Here is a 22,313-nt window from a genome sequence, read left to right on the forward strand (position 1 = left end):
GCTAGATAGGCCACCCTGATGGGTACCTTTTGACCACGAGAAATTCCGGTTATGTATCCAATCAGAGTTATAGGTATTAGAGTATGGGTCAAACTTGGGTCGACCTTCATATTTAGGGTTCATACCACCATGTAGGACACTAACCTGGTCATGGGTAGTTTCAATATGATTTTGATCACCAAAAACAGTGGACAGTGCGGTCCAATATGATTTTGATCACCAAAAATGGTACATGGATAAGGTCTGGGCTCACTGTTACAGCTCATAGTCTGGTTTGACCCATGGTTCATCTCTAAGGCCTCTAGACGCCTAAGGATATCATACCCATTATCAACTCTATTGACCTTATGGATAGGGTTCCTAGTTATTTCGAGCTCCCTCATTGAAACCCATTGACGAGTCTTTTCAGCTAACTCTATGAACTCGTCAAAACAATCATCTGGGTCTTGATGGGTAAATTCTCCACCACTCATTGTTTCTACCTGCATTCGGGTTTCACTATCAAGGCCCTCATATAAGATTTGGGCCATGTGGGCTTTATTAAAGCCATGATGTGGGCATTGGTATAATAACTCATTAAACCTTTCTACATAATCGTGTAGGTGTTCACCTAATTTCTTCTTAAAGGTTTGGATAGACTTTCGAACAACAGCAGTCTTATGGTGTGGGTAGAATTTCTTAACGAAAACCTCTACAAGTCCATCCCAGGTAGTGATTTTTTTAGAAAGAATGATATGATACCACTCACCGGCCCTCTCTACAAGAGATAAAGGGAACAGACGCAACCTAAGAACATCTTTGGTGACATTTGGATAACTCATGTTGTCACAAATCATCTCAAAGTCTCGGATGTGGGTATACGGGTTCTCATTCTCTACCCCCCTAAACTTACGTAGCATGGCAAATGTCTCATGTTTAATATCAAAATTAAAAGTAGTGGCCGGTAAAACAACCCCAGGTTCACGTATCACTCTAGACGGGTTCAAACGGTCCCTAAGGGTTTTTACTGGGACCTCAGCCTCCATATCATCATTTTCATTAACCATTTCGGCAAAAATAGAAGTACTGCCTAAATCGGTGTAACGGGTCGGTGTCAAATTAAAAAGCTCGTTCTCCTCAAGTCTATCTCCTACCCATTTCCAACGTCGCATACACAAGCAAGAATACTAGTGAAGCAAGAAAACCGTGCACATGCAAATGCAAGGTTTACTAAATTAGGTAAGCTTGGGCTACCTCAGCAAAATATACCTAAAGTTACGAGGCTGAGGCTTGTGGAATTTCGGCTGGTAACTCCCAAATGGCCCAAGGCACGGGTTCAGCGTACTTTTCCACAAGTTTCCTAAATTCGGTAATCTGATGATGCAATTGGTGTGTGCAACGTGTATTTTTTGATTTTTTTTATAAAATAAATATATATAAAAGGAAATAAAAAATAAAATAAAAAAGATAGGGTTTTGTTACTTATCTCTTTTGGTAGGCAACTCCACAATAAATGTAGAATATTACCTGCACAATAAAAACAAGAAAATACCCAAGTAAAATCAAAGAAAATAAACTAAACTAATAGAAAAAAAATCTAAAACCTAACCTAAGGGAAAGTCCGCATCGGCGGCGCCAAAAACTGATGTAGTTTTGATTCTGGTAAGAAAAGATTCGTTGCTCGGAATATTTTTAAAGATTTGTTTTAAGGTTAACTAAAGAAACACTAATTAAATTGATTTTTTTTATCAAGGAGAGAAGATTCTAGGGTATTGGATTCCACTACTTCCAATATTTGTAAACTCAATAACAATTTCTTTGACAAATACTCCTACTTTACTCAAAACAATTTTCAAACTCAATCTCATGCTTTGGAAGATATAACACTACAAGCTCTTTTCTTATGACTCTCGTCTCTATTCTAAGGCCTAACTTTCCTTCGATTATAAAAGATCGGTAGAAACTACCCAAAACAGTTTTCACGAAGCGTATAAAGAAGAGGAATTTTTTAATAATTTAAAAGCACAATATTGGAGTATTTATGTCAAAGAAAATAATTACTAAGAATTACGCATCAAAAATAGCTTCTTCCAAAACCCTAGAACAGATATTTAGCTACTCATGAATCGAGAAATGGAGAAAACTTGATTAATCATTGTATTGAAAATAATAAATTCTGCTTACAACGATTTTTGGTCGCCAAAGTTATACAACAAGGAAAACTGCTCAGCCAGTTCAGTTGCTGAAAGTTTTTCGCAACTGAATGATGAAACGATATATGCAGCCTGCGGTAGTAATACGATAGTTTCTGCGACTGTCTCTGCCAGGCTATGTTCTGTTCTTGAGTATTGCAGCAGCAGGTAACTTTCTGAAACTTGTGATTTTTTTCGATTATGCCGTATCTATTCTCTCCTAGGTTCTACGTCTCCCCTCCCTGAACTTCCCAACACCTCTATATATACATACAAGGTTTGAAATATCGAGAAAATCTATTGAATCCCTTCTCTTCTTTTCCCAAAAGTCTCGAGATTTTCTTTCCTTTTTTTTTTTTACATGTATTTGGTATTAATCCGACTCTCTAACTCGATAAAATAGCTTCCAAAAGATATCCTCTCCATTTTTACACGTAACTTCCATAGAAGAAATCCAAAACTTCCGAATAATAACTCCACCCCCTGTTTTAACGAAAGTCCGTGTTAACTCCTTCTTTCTTGAATCCAAAGCTATTACCATCTTTATTCGATCGTGACAAGTCATTCTCCAACAAAAACAACAAGAAAATCTCGAGAAAATATCTGGTAATCACTTCCAGCAACCTGATATCTTTCTCCACACTCTGTTTCGCTTTATAGGGATGTCTAGCCCAATTATTTCAATTAAAACGACCATACCAACCCTGTTTAGCCTTAACAGGACCAAACCAACCCAAAATCATGAGAGTGTCCAACAAAAACTCGTCCAAATTGCTTACAGAACTTTCCCTGGAAAAATAAACCCGAGAATCATAATTGCTTCAAATTTGTAATTCCAGCCAATTCCGATCGAAACAAAGAGCCATATCATATATATTTAGGTCCTATAAACAAACCTATTTGATTTCAGTCATTGAACCTCGTTAAAACACCTTCATAAATCGAGCCCTAATTTTGCAGTGAAGAACAATATTTTCCCGCCAATTCTGATTGCTTCTAAGGACATTACCATCCCTGTTGTAGATGGGGAAAAACGACTTGCTGGTTTTTACGGAATTGAGGATACGACCGTGTGGAGGAGACTCCTTGAACCGAGCGAAATGCTTAACCTCACACAGATGCATTGAAAGAAGGGAGTGCTTTAAGTTCGAGAGATTAATCTGTAGGACTCCGGCCTAAACCAAGACAATGGTCGTTCCAGAGTCAATACATTCACAAGAGAGGATGGGTCGATCTGTAGGAGGGAAGCTGAGAAATGTGTGAGATCAATGGTTATCAAAGATTGTAGGTGTGTTGTGTATTCTACGTGAAGAAATAAGATAAGTTCTGATTGATTGAATTTTCTTTGTTGAGAGTAATTGCTCAGATGTTGAGTTTTTAATCTCTTGTTGTCTGTTTGACGAGAGATTGTCTTGTTTCAATCATGATTCAGAGACTTATTTATATTGCTAGAATTATAAACACCTTGATCCCATGAAGTGTGACAGTTGTTGGAGTCAAAGAGTGGGGAAGTGGAAATCGTGTTAAAACCAGTTGCTCATCGTGCAGAGACTTGGTTGATTTTCCATCCACTACTTTGCTAACTCCTCCAACTGATTGCACGACTTGCTCACATTTTTATCGTGTGTATGAACACACGTTCCGTAGACCGCCAGAACAAAACCCTAGTTATTATCCCCCCATGTGACACGATTGATGTCTCGTGATTGTGGAGTCTGTAAGGCAGACGTGTATCTAGTTCGTCAGTTGCTGACTTTATGGGACGATGAGTCCTTGTCTTGATGAGTTGAACGTGATTTGCAAATGTTCTAAGACTCATGAATCGAACGTGTCTGTTGAGACAGAAGTATAATTCTCAAGTAAATGTTGATAGTTAAGGTGAGCAAATATTGCTCATTCGATGGATTGTTGAATATTGATAGTTGAACCAATATTCCTTAGTCTGAGAAAATATTGCTCATTTGATGAATTATTGGTAACAGAACCAAATAAAATATTAATTTAGAATACTGGCAACTGAACCGAGTATAATTAATTAAAATTTTGATCACGGGATCAACATAAAATTATTAGTGTTTGAATCTGCTCAGAATTATGTTTTGCAGAGCTTTGGATTCGAAACCCTAATTTTGATCAATTGATGATTTATTCAAAATAAACCATGGAGTGAAGGAGGGACCGACTACATGGGATGATGAGTCGACCATGTAACGCCCAGATGCTCAAGTGAGCAAAATATAAAAGTCTCTTGAAGACCAGTTGGTGAAAAGATGATTAAATACTGGTTTAATCCTTCATTAAAATAATGTTCGTCTGAACCTTAGGTGATAAAACCTAATAAATTATGAAGAGATGAAGGACCGACCGAGGGGTCATGAAAACGGCCCCGGTTGGTCATGGGAACGACTGACGATCGTTTTATGAAATTTGTTGTTTTGAAGAGTTTGAGCCTAATGTGAACAAATTAGGTCAAATGATGAAAATATGCAGGTCCGGCCTCTTGCAAGCCAAAAAGAAACCCTGTCGGTCAAGGTAATATGCTCATGTCACCAAAGCGTTCGTGTCTCAGTTCTGAGAGTTTTGATATATTCTGATGCGTATTTGAGCAATATTTGAGAAAATATGAAGAATTCAGGGTTTTGCTGAAACTGAGGAATTTCCATGAGACGATGGAAATAATAAATAAAATAAGGAATTACAAAGTGTGGGACCGGCCACGGCTAGGGCATGGCCGACCGGCTAGCGAGCCCGGTCCCATGACACCTTTCCCAATTTTATGTAATTTCCTTGATGTAAAGGAAATACCATGAAACTGAAGAGTTTCATAAGGTTAAGGAATTTCCATGATATGATGGAAATAATAATAATAAAATAAGAAATCATGAAGTGTGGGACCGGCTATAGCTAAGGCATGGCCGGCTGGCCAATAAGCCCGGTCCCATGGCACTTTTCCTAATTTTATACTATTATTTTCATGATTTTAGAGAAATATCATGAAATCAAGGAGTTTGTTGAAACTAAGGAGTTTACTTGAAGTGATGGAGTTTCCATGAGATGAAGAAACAAATAATAATAATAATAATAATAATAAAATAAGGGCATGTGGGACCGGCCACGACTAGGGCATGGTCGGACGGCTAGGGCCCGGTCCCACGAGTCTTCCCTAATTTATATCTTTTCCTTAATGTGAAGGAAATATCATGAAATCAAGGAATTTCATGGGATGAAGGAAATAATAATAAAATAATAAGGAATGCAAGTTGTGGGACCGACCACAACTAGGGCATGACCGGCCGGCTAGTAGGCTTGGTCCCGCGACACCTTTCCTATACGGAGGAAACACCATGAAACTGAGGAGTTTCCTTAAAATGAAGGATATTTGTTCAAATGAAGGGATTTTCATGAGATCAAGGAAAATAATAAAAATATGATAAAATATAGATTTGGGCGTGGGAATGCCCATGGCATGACGTGCCGGACGGTGGGCCAAGTCCCCTAGCGCCTTAGCTAATATTTTATTATTATTATTTTTTTTCTTCCTATTTTGCATAGATTCATCGTTCCTTCGTATTTTGGAATGCTCGTTCGTGCTTTCAGGTGCTCGTTAGTGCATTATTGCTGAGTACAATTGAACCATTTTGGTCAGGGCTTACTCGATAGCGGCTCAGATGCCCGTACGTTGAATATTTATCACTAACCCATGGAATTCTGCTGGGAAGAACCACGAATTGAAGTAACGAAATATTATGAAGAACGTAGAATATTCCTGAATATTCAGTTGATGAATTTAAGGATTAGAGATAATTAATTGATGGCTCTATACTAGCATGCATGTTGTCTAGGAGCATTAATTATCTGAGAATTGAGTAATATGAGCTTGTTGAAGCGTCATATTTTCTTTATATAGTCAGGGAAAACATTGTTACATCCTGAAGACGTTATTGCTCTATAATAGCAGGCACGCTGTCTAGGAGCCGTCCAATCGTTCGATTTTATATAGAAGTAATTACTAAAATTGGTCAGTACTCATGAGATATGTCGTTGCTTCAGCTGAGAGACTGCACATCTACATATACTCTGAGAGACAATATTCTCAGTCAGAGATTCTTGTGGCATGAGCTTTCATGCTTCGATAAGAGACATGAGCCTCAATACTCATCTGATTGCTGGATCAGGAGCATGTATAATTATGGTTTTACGATTTTAGCCCTTGTCGAAAATACACCATCTACATTAAGTCCTCTTCTTAGTAAGGGACAGTCATGTTCCTCAGTCAGCACTGGATGGTGATTTTCTATTCATAAACGAAATAAGTAATTGAACTTAGTCGTAAGATAAGATGTTACCGGATTTTCGATTGTACGAGCGAACCACGGCTTGAACGAAGATCCCAGTGGCATGATATAGCATTGTATAACGAGCGTAAAGTGGTGTAGCACCTCTGATTTGGTGATGGAACCTTGGTCGGTTTAAGATTCACGGATCTGGGCCCAAGAAAGGAATCTGTTTTAGCGTGGACGTTCGTTCGTTAGTTTAAGAAACAAACAAAATAGACCTGAGTCTAATGATAAAATTTTTATCTATGAGCTTTCACGAAAAACAAATTTTTATTTTTTAAATATGTGAGATTTCACAAAGTAGAATAAACTCTCGTTTCAAAGGTGGATGCTCGTACGAGAGAATTTTTTTTTTGAACAGACGTGCGTCTGTTAGTAATAAAATTTTGTTTATGAGCTTTCATGAAAATTTTTATCTTCGAGCTTTCAGAAATCTTTGAAAATATACCCTCGCTTCAAAGACATATGATCGCACAAGGGAGCAAATATATATATATATGTTATTTTCCAAACTTACATGAGTTTCACGTTAAATATATGTATTTTTGTAAAACCAATGTTTTGATTTTGAACAACGGTTGAAAATAGACAATTATACATGGTGAAAATAAAATTTGTATGTAAGTTTTCACAATTGTAGAATGAACGTCTGCCCAATTTTTGAAAAACCAGTGGATGTTAAACATCACGTGGGTTGTTCACGCTTTTATGAAAATCAAGTAATGATTTTGAATAATGAAACTTGCTCGTCTTTGCAGATTTTGAAAACGAGCAAGTTTTTGAAATTTTGACGTTATAATCATTACAACTAGTGAAACTGTAAATAGGTAAGAGTTGAATTGTTACCATTTTTGTTACGCGTTTGTTATTGGTATATCCATGACTCCATGTCTTTCGCTTCAGATAGTGGTGACTTCTGGTTATATCCACTCTTCTGGCTCTTCTGGGGAACGCTCCAGAAATACCAAGTCAAAGATCAGATGTTCATGCCGAGGTAAATCAACCTTTCAGATATGCTGGAAAGATGATACATTGTATGTCTCTCGATCATCTAGGAGTCGTCTGTGCTAAGATATATGCTTTCTTGGTATTAGCAGATACAGAGAGAAAGCAGAGACGTAATGAAATGTCACAGAAGAAAAGAGCTGAGGATGAAAAGCTCATATCTCATCAGCAGAAACACCATCGACTTCAGCAAGTGAGACTATCAACTGAAGATGAAGTGTGTCCTCGCGTTGATGGTGTAGATCCTGACGTGGATCAATGATGAACTCCGTCATCAGAAAATTCAGAAGTTAGGTCTTCATTGAAAATGTTGTAGAATCTTTGTCTGATGTCGGATTTTCGCGATCTACCCATGTTTATTCATGCCCAGGAAATTTACAAGCTTGATTAAGGGAGATTTTTGAGTTTTGAGCATATTTAGGGGCCCAAATAGGTGAAACACTAAACTTCCAGGAGACTTCCAGAAATTTTTCAGCTGGTATGTAGTCCAATGTTTTGGCCACATAATTTTGCTCATTTATCCGCTTGCTATGAATTTTGAATATGTTGTAGAGGAAATACATACAAAGAGAATGGTATATGACCCATCCATATATTCTTCACCAATTTCTCCCAGATCGCTGCTTTGTGCGTGACTATAAAAAATCATCTCAGGAGAGCTTGTTGTAAAACACTCATGTTGTGTCTTTATACCATTCGCTTGTATCTGGAACAGTTGGTGAAGGATTTTAATGCCATTGATTCATTTGAGATCAGGACTCCTTGATTGATACATGAGCATGGTGCTTGCAGTGCCATCTTGTTTCTGTCAGTCGTAGAAACATCACTTCTGAAACCCTGGTCACGGGACCATAACTGAGGTTGCTCTCAAGAGGGGATGATGTAATGACCATGGCAGCATGTTCTGGTGGTATCATTCCTTTTATGATGAATGATTAGCACATGATATTCCGGTGTCACGGGTCTTGGACTATGAAACTGATCATCATGATCAGTGGACTGTCAGTCCCCAGTATTTTGTTAAATCTCTCCTTTTCGTTTTCTCTTCTTCTGACAAGACTTGGATAGAGGACCCAGGTAGAAAAATTTATATAAAGACCTAGGTGGTCGAAGTTGAAGGTACCTTGATGAAGGACTTAGTGGAAAGACCTGGGGGACACCGATCGACTGTGGAAGTTATGAATCTCGTCTAAGAATTGCTGCTTGCATATTGTATGCTCTGGAAGCTGCAGGAACCTCATACGACGTCGGAATTTGATGCTTGACCCCAACTTTTGAAGATAAGAGACTAAGTTATATCGTGAGACAAGAATCACCCAATTTGGAGTTGTATAGGTCATCCAACGAAGCGTGCAAATTTGTAATTTGTAATCCCGTATAAAGTTTTCAGATTTCGTATATCTGACGGTAAAGACCATATCTTTCAGCTCGTATGTTCGATTGATGCGCCCTTTTGGTATGTTGTAGAATAGACATAGAAAAACATCTTTCGTTAAGGAAGAATTATCCCATCCCTCACCCATTGGTACGTTTTTCTATACCCATGGCCTGAAGTGTGTTGTATCTCATTTGTAGAGGTGATGAAAACATCTTGTAGAAGACTTGGGATTGTGCCCGCCCATCATGCAAGATTCGGAAATACTTTCATGTGAACATATTTCATGTCTACACACATTGATATGAATCATTAGTGCTTGGAGAAGTCCGCTTCGTCGAGAAATACTTCAGAGAATGGTTAATTGATGAAGCCCTGTCATGAGGATGTTTCTCTTGAGACCGTTGTTGATGCTAGATCACGATTGAAATTTCTCCAGAAATTATTTTTGATGCTGAGACCATGAATGAAGTTCCTCCACATATCCTTGTTGATGCCTATACTATGGTTGGAGTTTCTCCAGAGACCGAAAAAGGCTAGAACCATGATTATCGATATAGCCTTTGCTCCTTCATCCAGTGATCCTTTTACATTCACGAACTAGTTGGTGAGTTGAGCATTCCTAAGATGAATATGTTCTAGGTTTTCAACCCAAATTCTCCTGAATATGACTTTACTGTGAAGTGGCTTCGTCAGGGACTCGATGTTGTTGTGGCAGATAACAGCGACAGTCTCCATTCTGGATGGGAGGAGAAAAGGTTCCTTGTTCGTGCAAGGATTGTGATGTACAGAGGTTCCGTTGATGAAGTTTCATGGAATTACATTAGATTGCAAATTCCAATAAGATCAAGTCCCCAGTGTATGTTGAAGGAGTTTGGGCCATCCATGGATGAATGATGTTGCATCTGCTTCAGAAGTCTTATCATGGGATAATGAAGAATTAGCGATTGTAATTTAGTTACACTTTGATTGCGCTGGTGTTGAATCAGTGTGTCATCGTCGAGATATTTGTGCTGAAGCTAGATGCGCCGTTATAAGAGGTATACTCTTTGATTGGGAGTAGAATTTGAAGGCTTCTTGAGCGTTGAAGCGTCATATCCCTTGAGCATGTCTTAGGTTTGATCATTTGGGTCCCAACTATCTTCTGTTGATTCAGCATTCCTTTAGTCGCGGTAGTGGGATTCAACACTTGTGCAGACATCAGAGCTGTCTGATTTCGTGGCACACATGAACACTCCTGCAAGGCTATGGAGAAATGCCCAAATTGTTCTTTGCCGTTCTTGAACATCATCTCAATAATGAATGTCTCAGTGAGATGCTCGATTCGGAGAAATGTCAGATTCAACCACTTGGTAAAATATTGCTGAAGTGAGATTACCCACTTATAGCGTCTTGCAATAGCAGAGATGCTAGGAGAATTGAGTCCCCATGCTAGAATAACATGTGAGAAAATAAATGACATAGACATGGGAGGAATGAGACTTGACTAAGTGCAGGACCTTTTGATGAATGTCTATGCATCTTTTGCAGGTTCTTGTTTCAACCTCGTCAAAGTTCGAAATTCTTCCAAGTGCTCTGATGATGGAACGTCCGCTAAATCTTCTGGATCAGAACTTTCTTCGTTGGAGAGATGTGTAACCAAAGGCGCTTTGTAAGTACCCATCTTTTCAGCATGGATCCACGCTCGTCTGAAAGACATGTCATATCCTGGATCTTCCTGATTATGTGAAACTCGGTTTCTGTCCAGGTTGAACTTATGTTCACATTGAGAGTAATGTAGCCATAAGTATTTTCAAGCATTCCTTCAAGGTCTCTGATTGAGATAGGAGTATGAGTAGCTTCTTGTGCCTGTGGATCCGATGGTTTTCAGTGGAATATTGTTGATGGCGGTGCCAACATCGATCAACGTTCTTACAAATTTGTTTCTTCTGAGATTGACTGTGGTAAGCAGTCCCCAGTCGTACATCTCTTGGTCTGTGGCTAGAGGCTTAAGAAGTATTTCCGTAATGGACTTCTTGACACGATGTGGTTCAGCGCTGTGAACATGTCTTTGCTTTGTGCCTTCGACAGATATAGCAATTCACGTTCGACCAAGGATTGAACTGCCTCTTTGATAGGTTGTTCAGAGAGTGTAAAGGTTCTGATTGGGAGAGGATTCTTGTGTACTCCTTCAGTCCTCAGTTGAAGCTATTGTGGATCAACCTTCATTTGAAAATGTGCTTCAAAATATTGCAGTTGCTTGTTGGATGATTGATGAATCTATGAAGGTGACAATACCTGTGATTCTCCATTTCTTCTTCAGTTGGCTCTCTCCTGATGAACGACAATTTGACTTGAAACCAGACTTCCAGTAACTCGATCACTCCTTCATAAGAAGAGATAAGTTTGAGTATGTCCGATCATTTTCCCGTTCGTTGATGCCGGGTCAAGGTTTGTGCATTTAAAGATCGGTTATCTTTCTTTGGTGCTTTCAGATGAGCTGGAGAAGCGTGTTTGCGTTGTAACTCAGCTTCCTATTTGCTCCCTTCTGCAACAACATTTGTGGAAGGTTGGAGGTTGTACTTTTTGTTGATCAAACGTCTGTTACCTCGAGTTTCTCATGGTTCCTCAGTTTTTGTAGCTTGATCTTTCCAGTAAAGCAGGTGTGGTAGTTGCTGATCGCTTAGCTGCTTCATGAAGTTCTGAAAAAGTCTGGAACCGGAGATTTTCCATTAAGTCTCTGTAGATCGGGATCGTTCCGTTGATGCATAAGTCTACAAGTTGTTGCTCTGTGACATATGGGTCGTGGCAATCCAAGGCTTGAACTCTAAACCTTTTCACATAGTCATTGGGATATTCATTGCTTCTTTGATACATCCTTCCTAGATCAGAGAGAGTGACTTGCTCTGAAACGAAGAAGTATTTTCTGTAGAAAGCATTAATCATCTCTCCCCAACCGGCGATACTTCCTGGTGCGATGTTATTGTACCGGGTGTATGCTCTACCTGTCAGAGACTTTGAAAATTCCTTCAAACGGACAACATGGTTGTGCTCATGTTCACCCAGTGATTCCAAAAACCGAGAAACATGACCTTGAGCATTGCATGTTCCATCATAAAGGGTGAACGTTGGAGAGGTATAACCTTTTGGCAGAGGAATCCTTTATGTAGCAGCAGGGTATGGAGGTTGGTGATGGGGGACAGAGGACATATGACGTCTTATCTATTCCACGATCCTCCAAGAGGCGTTCCAGGTCTTCACTAGTGATGAAACTGGACGGTTCTTTCGTTGGTGGGTTGTCTGCAGCCTTAGGAACTTCCTCATCATCTACTACATGGATTGGAGTGACTTCAGGATCAGCAGCCGAAGAGGTTTCTTTGGATTTTCCTTTGTCTTGAGTTTTCTCTGACATTTTGTCTGTAAGAGTCTTGATATAATTGCATAATTACTTGTGAGTGGCAGCCATGTCAACCTGATTCTTGGCAAGAGTTTCTTGCACCTTCATGAGATCACCTATGGTAGGCGAATTTTCTCTGGCTTCTTCAAGAGACCGTCCGAAGAGAGGATTGATGGCGCCAGTACCGTCGTTTGCAGGGGTGATCACTGGAGCACCAGTATTCGGAGGAGTAGTATTGGCAGGTTGCGCCGGAAGAGTGGTATTAGTAGTACCACTAGAGCTTGCAATGTTAGGATTGGGTGTTGAGCCCGGGTTGATAACTGAACCAGGCCTAAGATCGACCATCTTTGTGAGAACTAGATTGCAACCGAGTGAATTATCTCCTACTGTGGTCGCCAATATGTAGATGAGGAAAAACGATTTGCTAGTTTTTACTGAATTGAGGAGACGACCGTGCGGAGGAAACTCCTTGAAACTAGCAAAATGCTTAACCTCACACAGATGCACTGCAAGAAGGGAGTGATTTAAGTTCTAGAGATCAATCTGTAGGACTCCGGCCTAAACCAAGACAATGTCTGTTCCAGAGTCAATTCGGTCACAAGAGAGGATGGGTCGATCTGTAGGAGGGAAGCTGAGAAATGTGTGAGATCAATGGTGATCGAAGATTGTAGGTGTGTTGCGTATTCTGCATGAAGAAATAAGATAAGTTCTGATTGACTGAATTTTCTCTGTTGAGAGTAATTGCTCAGATGTTGAGTTCTTAATCTCTTGTTGTCTGTTTGACGAGAGATTGTCTTGTGTCAATCATGATTCAGAGACTTATTTATATTGCTAGAATTGTAAACACCTTGATCCCATAAAGTGTGACAGTTGCCGGAGTCAAAGAGTGAGGAAGTGGAAATCGTGTTAAAACCAGTTGCTCGTCGTGCGGAGACTTGGTTGATTTTCCAACCACTACTTTGCTAACTCCTCCAACTGATTGTGAAAAAGCGGGGGTCTAACAACGCCACCCAATATTTTGCTTAGTAATCTGTATGGACTAACTCCGAATTACTTTCTAGATAATCAACTAGACAGTCAGACTCAATCTAGGTAAAAGTATCTCAAGGAGTTAATATCTCTCTCTTGTTTTGATTTACTCGAGCTAATAGAAATCATCGAGTCTTTAATCAAACACAAGGAATAACTTGGATGGTACCAAAGACCAATATCCAAGGATCAATCAATTTAAATCAACAACCAAAGGTTGGATATTCTAATTGATGATCTTTAACGCACAACTTATATTATTTTAATTATAAAGATAAAAAATATAATACATAAATGTAAATAACACAGACACCAGAATTTTGTTAACGAGGAAACCGCAAATACAGAAAAACTCCGGGACCTAGTCCAGATTGAACACACACTGTATTAAGCCACTACAGACTCTAGCTTACTCCAAGCTAACTTCGGACTGGACTGTAGTTGAACCCCAGTTAATCACCCACTGATCAAAGGTACAGTTATGCTCCTACGCCTCTGATCCCAGCAGGATACTACGCACTTGATTCCCTTAGCTGATCTCACACACAACTAAGAGTTGCTATGACCCAAAATCGCAGGCTTTGATAATAAACAAATCTGTCTCCCATAGACAAGTCTATGAAAGGATCAGTCTGTCTCCCACAGATAAACCCTAAAGGTTTTGTTCCGTGTTTTGATAATAATCAAGGTGAACAGAAACCAATCGATAATCCGGTCTTATATTCCCGAAGAACAGCCTAGAGTTATCAATCACCTCACAACAATCTTAATCGTATGGTAGCGAAACAAGATCTTGCGGAATCACAAACAATGAGACAGAGATGTTTGTGATTACTTTTTATATCTTGCCTATCGGAGATATCAATCTCAAGCCAATCAATCTGATTGTACTCGTACGATAGAAGATGCAAGATCAGATCACACAACTACGATAAACATAGTATCGGTATGGCTTCACAATCCCAATGAAGTCTTTAATTCGTTAACATGGTTTTAGAAGAAGAAAACCAAAGGTTAAAGGAGAATCGACTCTAGCACGCAAACTAGTATCACACGTAAGGTGTGGGGATTAGTTTTGCATAATACTAGATGTCTCCTTTAAATAGTCTTTCAAATAAGGGTTTGCAATCAATGTTAGCTTAGTAAAAAAGCATTGGATATTCACCATTAGATGAAAACCTGATTTAGATTCAAGCGAATATTTCTCAACCGTTAGATGAAAACTTAGCTTGTTACACACACTTGACAATTCACGCTTCTAGGTTTGTTAACCGTACCCCAAACGTATGCACTTTTTGGTTCAACAATAGTTAACCAAAAGGTTATCCATATGAGCATTTCATATCAACCATGTTCTTCTTCACCATAACTAGTACAAATGACTTCAAATGAACTAGTTAGAGAGTTGTTCAATTGCAAGTAAATATCATGTACTACACAAGACATAATTGAAGCAAAGATGATTTGATTCACTTGAATCAGTTCATGAACTTTTATATCGACGGTTTACAAACTGCATTCCTTAGTGTTTTTAAGTTTAAGTTCAGAAATCATCTTCAGATATATAACCTTCTCAAGTTCGCAGACTAGGTTCGCGGACTTAAGTTACCGGGCAGAGTTTACAAACTCCAACAAAAATTCTAGGGTTTGAGAACTTCTCCGGTTCGCGGACTGGTTTCGCGGACTAAGTTCGCGGACTTAGCTTCACGCAAGTAGTTTGTCAACTCCAACAGAAATTCTCGGGTTTGAGAACTTCGGCAGTTCGCGGACTGAGTTCACGGACTTGGCTCACATCATTCTTCCAGTTCTCTTGATCAATAAAGTTCGCAAACTTTGGTTTAAGGAATAGGACTTATACATAAATTTGTTTCCACAATAATGCTTATGTCCACCATTGGTTATGTAATCTAAACTCTCATTTGAATCATTAAAACATTCTTAAAGGACGTTATATAGTTGTTACACTATTTCTCGTCAAAGCAATTTTCAAAGTGATTGAAACATATAATGACTTTCGTCACTAGGTAAAGATAAACTTGATCGAAGCGAAAAGCTTACCAACACATATTTCGAGATATAGATAGGCGAGGTATACTCGGCTCGAAATACCAAATGTGTATAATTCAAGTCTATATATATAGCATACGACTTCTTGTCTCAAAGAGTAGGAGATAGAGTAGATAGACTTTTGAGTGACAGATAAGTTCAAGTCTTCACATACCTTTTCGTCGAGAAGTTCCACCGGTTCCTTGAGTAGTTCTTCTTCTTGTATGATGAATCGCCATTAAGTCCTTGAGCTCAACTACACTTTCTATCCTAGTATGAGACTTAGCTATAATAGACTAGAAATCAAGACTTATAGTTTTGATCACTAACATTGACAGACATGCTTGAGATAGCAATGCATGCGAGTTCGACCGATAAATGATCTAACAATCTCCCCCTTTATCAATTTGAGTGACAAAACTATCAATACATACGGAATACAAAAAAGATCAAGAAACTTTAATAGCTCCAATTCCACATGTCTGATCTTCAACATTTCTTGAAATCTTCGTCACTTCCAAGTACTCCAATGATCCAAAAGGTTGTAAGTTTAGCATCACAGCTGTTGAAGATCTGTATCTATAACAATGAGAAAGCATCGGTCTCGATCATTGTTATACAATGTCATAGTATTATTAGACAGCATCAAAGTTCAATTGTATCACAACTTCAACAATAATACTATGGTGATATGTATCACTCCCCCTTAGTTAATACTCTATCTCACATGGAAACCACTCCTACTTACACAATGATCCGAAAACCATATGTATTTGTAGTGTGAACTACATATTAATTCTCCCCCATTTTGTCAATAAAATTGACAAAGGTACAAGAATGGGATCATAATGAAATTTCCGAAAGAGACATTTCATGACTAAAAGAAAAAAATACATACCAACTAATTTAGATGCAATCATAAAGCCAAAGCTAAATACATTCATCAAGGAGTTTAAAGATACAAGATAACCCCTCTAAAATTCTACAGCCGCGCACCCCTCAAGATATGACCATTAAGCACAAGTTCAAAAGAACTCTCCCCAATTTGATGTCATTTCCGAAAAAACAACAACGAGCGACCTTAATTTCAAAAGAAAAGAAGGATTTTGAAACAAAAATGACACTAACAAGACAAAAACAACTCTACAGTGACTGAACTGGAGTAGAACTATGGAGTTTCAAACTCAATTGCCCAAAAGATAGAGATAAGCATAGGGGCAAGAGTTATGGAAACGTTTTAATGAACCAAAACAACACCAATAGACTGCCGCAAGTGTTGAAACGTAGCAGTGTCTAATGGTTTGGTAAGAATATCATCCAATTGTTGTTCGGAAGGCACAAATTCCATACTTATGATACCATTTTCATATAGATCACGAATAAAATGGTACCTTATGTCAATGTGCTTTGTTTTTGATTGCTCAATTGGATTCTCAGTGATTCGAATCGCATTAGAGTTATCAGAAAAGATCTTCACTATTCCAGTATCAACTCCATAATCAGCTAGCATTTCTTTCATCCATAGAAGTTGAGTACAACATGATCCAGAAGCAATATATTTTTCCTCACATGTAGACAGGGACTGAGAATTTTGCTTCTTGCTACGCCAAGATACAAGATTCAATCCTACATAGTAAAACCCCCCTGATGTACTTTTTATGTCTTCTACACATCCTGCCAATCGGTATCTGAATAAGCAGAAAGGTCAGTGTTAGTATCAAAAGTATAAGGTAGACCATACCTAGCAGTGTGATTAATATATCGAATGATCCTTTTTGCAGCTGCAAGATGAGATTCCTTTGGATTCGCCTGAAACCTAGCACAACAACCAACACCGAAAGAAATATCAGGTCTAGTAGATGTAAGATATAAAAGGCTACCAATAATAGATCGATAATCTTTTGATCCACTTTTGCTCCTTTCTAATCTCTATGTAGTTTACCAGTAGTGGGCATAGGTGTCAATTTTGGAGAAGACTTATCCAGGCCGAACCTTGTCACAAGATCTCGAGCATACTTATCTTGGGACAAGTAAATTCCATCCTTATGTTGTTGAATTTGTAATCCTAAGAAGAATTTTAATTCACCAACATTGTTCATTTCAAATTCTTTAGCAAGAGAGACTTGGAAGTCCTTTGCAAATTTTTCAGAAGTTGATCCATAGATAATATCATCTATATAGACTTGAGCAATGACAATATCTTTCCCACTCCATTTGGTAAATAAGGTTTTTTACCAGCTCTGCCTCTTGAAAAACCTTTTCTAATGAGAGAAGTGGCAAGTTTTTCAAACCAGGCTCTAGGTGCTTGTTTTAACCCATACAATGTCTTTTTGAGTTTTAGCACATGATCTGGGAAATCAGGGTTTTCAAATCCCTTAGGTTGAGCGACATAGACTTCCTCCTTTAAAAATTTCGTTTAGGAACGCAGATTTTATATCCATTTGAAACAGCTTAACCTTAAGAAAACAAGCATGAGCTAACAAAAGACGAATGGACTCAAGGTGTGCTACAGGAGAAAAGTTATCGTCAAAGTCAATCCCTTCAATATGTGAATACCTTGAGCGACAAGTCTAGCTTTGTTTCTGACAATCGTGCCAAATTCATCAGACTTATTCTTGAATATCCATTTGGTACCAACAACATTGATATTGGAGGGAAAAGGTACAAGTTCCCACACATCTTGTCTTTGAAATTGATTTAACTCTTCATGCATTGCATTCACCCAAAAGGGATCGTTCAGAGCTTCATCAATATTTCTCGGTTCTACTTGCGAAAGATAACAACAAAAATTGCACATATTTTTAAGTTTTCCTCTTGTCTTGGTTGTAGAATCCCTTCCTCCAACAATACTGTTGGGATCATGATTCCTTTGAACCCATAGATGTCATGGAGGGACACGTTCTTGTTCGTTAGGAATGGGTTGATCAGTGCTCTTCTCCTCGTCACTAGAAATGTCAGGATCAGCAATAGTTGGGATAACTTCAATTGATTCTGGGATTTCTTTGACTTTCTCAATTGTCTCGGTTGGAGGAAATTCAGCATGAGGATTATCATGACGAAAGTTACTAATGTCGTTGATTATAACATTAAAAGATTCTATCATGACTTGTGTTCTGAGATTAAACACTCGAAAACCACGACTATCAGAAGCATAGCCCAGAAAGATACCTTCATCACTTTTGGTGTCGAATTTCCCTTTATGTTCTCGATATTTCAGAATATAACACTTACTTCCAAACACCCTGAGATAGTGTAGGTTGGGTTTTCTTTCGTACCATAACTCATAAGGAGTGTTAAGGGTTTTAGACCGTAAATACACACGGTTGATCAAGTAACATGCTGTAAAAACAGCTTCTCCCCAAAACCTTAATGGTAAGTTTTTGTTATGGAGCATTACCCTGGCCATTCCTGAATATTCCTATTCTTTCTTTCATCAACTCCATTAGCTTGAGGAGTGATGGGTGGTGAATATTTTTGAATAATCCATAGTTCGTCACAGAATTCAAATACCTTGGTGTCTTTGAATTCATTTCCACGATCGCTTCTAATGTTCTTTAGTTTGCGACCTTGCTCGTTCTGGATTTTAACAATAATCTTGAATTCACCAAAAGTTTCATTTTTATGAGATAGAAATGCAACACAAGTGAATGTGGTGTAATCATCTACCATAACTAAAGTATACTTCTTACCAGCAACAGTGGGTTGTTGAATTGGTCCGAAGAGATCCATATGAATTAAATCAAGTGGAACTTTAGTGAGAATATCTCGAGATGATTTGTGGTAAACTTTCGTTTGCTTACCCTTTTGAAAGGCACCACACACACCTTCAATCTTTGCATTGATTTTGGGAATGCCTCTAACAAGTTCTTTGTTAATGATCTTAGTAAGAAGACGATAATTGATGTGACCAAAACGCTCATGCCAAATATGTGTAGATTCCACCTTAGTAAAATTGCAACGGTTGCTAAACTAAGTATCAAGTAGATAACAATTTTTTTTACTACGAGTTCCTTGAAAAATTACTTTCCCAGTTTTGTCTACAATGTCACATCCATTTGCATTGAAGATAACTCGATGGCCTTTGTCACAAATTTGACTAATAGAAAGAAGATTAGCAATCATCCCTTTTACGTATAGTACATCATGAATTTCTGGAACACCGGGCAGTTTCATCGTTCCCTTCTTGCTTATGTAGCAACAACTCCCATCTCCAAACGTTATAGGACCTCCTTCATAGTCAATAGACAAAACAAACCATGTGAGATCGCATGTCATGTGTCTACTACATCCACTATCAAGAAACCATTGAAAAGGAGACGTATATCTTAAAGCAAAGGCACCCATACTATTAGTACTTCTATGTTTAGAGTTTCCTGATAGTTTTGTATGTCCTTTCAGAGTATCAAAAAGTTCTTTAGTTTTCTTACAGAGATTACTTGCAACATTCAGACTCTTTTTAAACGACATACAAACTTGTTGAAGTTGATTGGAAGAATCACAAAAACAATGCGGGCCAAAACTTTGAAGTTTGTCTGAGTGGTTCCTAGTCATATCAGTTTTCAAACCAACCGGTCGTTGATTACCATCTAATCTACGACTATTCTTTAAAGAGGAACAACTGGAGTTTCTCAGATTCACCAAGGGACTATTACCATATATCAAATCCATAAGAATTGCAATTTCTGCAACAAGACCAGAGTTGATCCGGATTTGTTCATCCAACCCCTTTTAAAGAGTAACCAGTTTATCAGACTTTTTTCTACGTTTTGTTTTTGAATCTGGTGAAGCGTCAATTGAGACTTTATGGTCCATATAGTCAAATCGCTATAAACACGGACTTTTGAGGTCTTGAATGTGTTTGCCTGCTCTGATACCAATTGAAAAAGCGGGGGTCTAACAACACCACCCAATATTTCTCTTAGCAATCTGAGTGGACTAACTCCGAATTACTTTCTAGAGAATCAACTAGACAGTCAGACTCAATCTAGGTAAAAGTATTTCAAGAAGTTAATATCTCTCTCTTGTTTTGATTTACTCGATCTAATAGAAATCAGCGAGTCTTTAATCAAACACAAGGAATAACTTGGATGGTAGCAAAGACCAATATCCAAGGATCAATCAATTTGAATCAACAACCAAAGGTTGGGTAATCTAATTGATGATCTTCAATGCACATCCTGTTGTTTGAGGGTGAAAACAGTTTCTGCTGGTTTCGGTAATTGCGTGTGTTGTGGGTGAGAAACGAGTCTAAACCTTAAACAATGTATTGCGAGGGAGTACTTTAGATTCGAGAGATCAATCTGTATAAATCCGGCCTAAACCAAGATATGTCCATTCCAGACTTGCTTCGGTCACAAAGTGAAGGAGAAGGGTTGGTTTTGGGGAGGGAAGCGAAGAGAGTGTTGAGACCAGAATAGTTGATTCTGGAAGAGTAGTTGTTTTGACTTGTATCAGAAAGCGTAAGCTAACAGATGGGAAAGCTAACATGTGATTTCTGAGTGTTGTATGCTCCTGGACAAAACTTGTCATTCGGTGGTAATAGGTAAGACCTATTTATACAAGTCGAAGTGAAATGTACTCTGATCTCGTAAGAAATGGAAACTGATGAGTAAATGGGAGGAGGTGGTAACCGGTAACGCCTGGAATTGATGTTCCATAATTAAGGAAAGCGTTTCACCATTACTCCCGGTATTTACTAACCGCCTAATTCTTATGACACTGTCTTGTAACGGGCGTAGTGTACCCCGCACGTTGTAAACCGCCAAACCAATACTATAATGAGCATCCCCCAGTTTGTGACATGTGTTGATGTCTCTAGTGTTTTCGTGGAAAACATGTAGCAGGTTGCTTCTTTTTGGCAAGTTTAGCTTGGTAGACTTGCCGGCTCGGTGGTGACTCTCGACGGTCAAGATTTGCTTCTTGAGAGGAAGGGTAGCCGTTGATTATTGCAACCCTTCGTTTGGTAGCCAGCGGCATGAAAGCATGGCCAACATGGCTTTGACATGGTTAGGCATGTCCAAGCTAGGATTTTGGCATAGTTTAGGCGCGGCCAAGAACTAGGGTTTTGGCATAGTTTGGGCGCGGCCAAAATTAGGGCTTGGCGTTGGGCCAAAGTTTGCCACGCGTTAGATGGTCACCTTGGACGGATAAGATCTGTATCTTAAATATAAGGGTGGTCGTTGATTGTCACAACCCTTCGTTTTGGCAGCCAACGACGTGGAGGAAAGGTTGGCATGGTTTTGGCATAGCGGTGCGGCTGGCATGGTTGGCATGCCCTGGCGCGGAGATGTGGATGGCACGGCATGCCATTGGCACATGTGGAGCGCTGGCATGGTTGGTATGCTTTGGGCTCAGAGATGTGGCGCGGCATGCCATTAGAACATGCGGCATGGTTAGCATGACTTGGCGCGGAAAGGTTGCACGGCATGCCATTGGCACATGTGGCACGGTTGGCGTGACTTGGCGCGGAAAGGTTGCACGGCATGCCATTGGCACATGTGGTGCGGCTGGCATGGTTTAGGCGTGGCCAAGCTAGGATTTTGGCATAGTTTAGGAGCGGCCAAAACTAGGGTTTTGGCATAGTTTGGGCACGACCAAAATTTAGGCCAAAGGCTACCACGCGTTAGCTAGCGACCTTGGACGGATAAGATTTGTATCTCATATGGAAGGGTGGTTGTTGATTGTTGGAACCCTTCATTTTGGCAGCCGTGAAGGAAAGGTCGGTATGGCATGGTTTAGGCGTGGACAAGCTAGGATTTCGGCATAGTTTAGGCGTGGCCAAAAACTAGGGTTTTGGCATAGTATGGGCGCGGCCAAAATTTGGGCCAAAGGCTACCACGCGTTATCTGCGACCTTGGACGGCTAATATTTGCATCTCATATGGAAGGGTGGTCGTTGATTGTTGCAACCCTTCGTTTTGGCAGCCGTGAAGGAAAGGCCGGTATGGCAGGGTTTAGGCGTGGCCAAGCTAGGAT

The sequence above is a fragment of the Papaver somniferum genome, chromosome 4, assembly GCF_003573695.1.
Source record: "Papaver somniferum cultivar HN1 chromosome 4, ASM357369v1, whole genome shotgun sequence".
Lineage (NCBI taxonomy): Eukaryota > Viridiplantae > Streptophyta > Magnoliopsida > Ranunculales > Papaveraceae > Papaver > Papaver somniferum.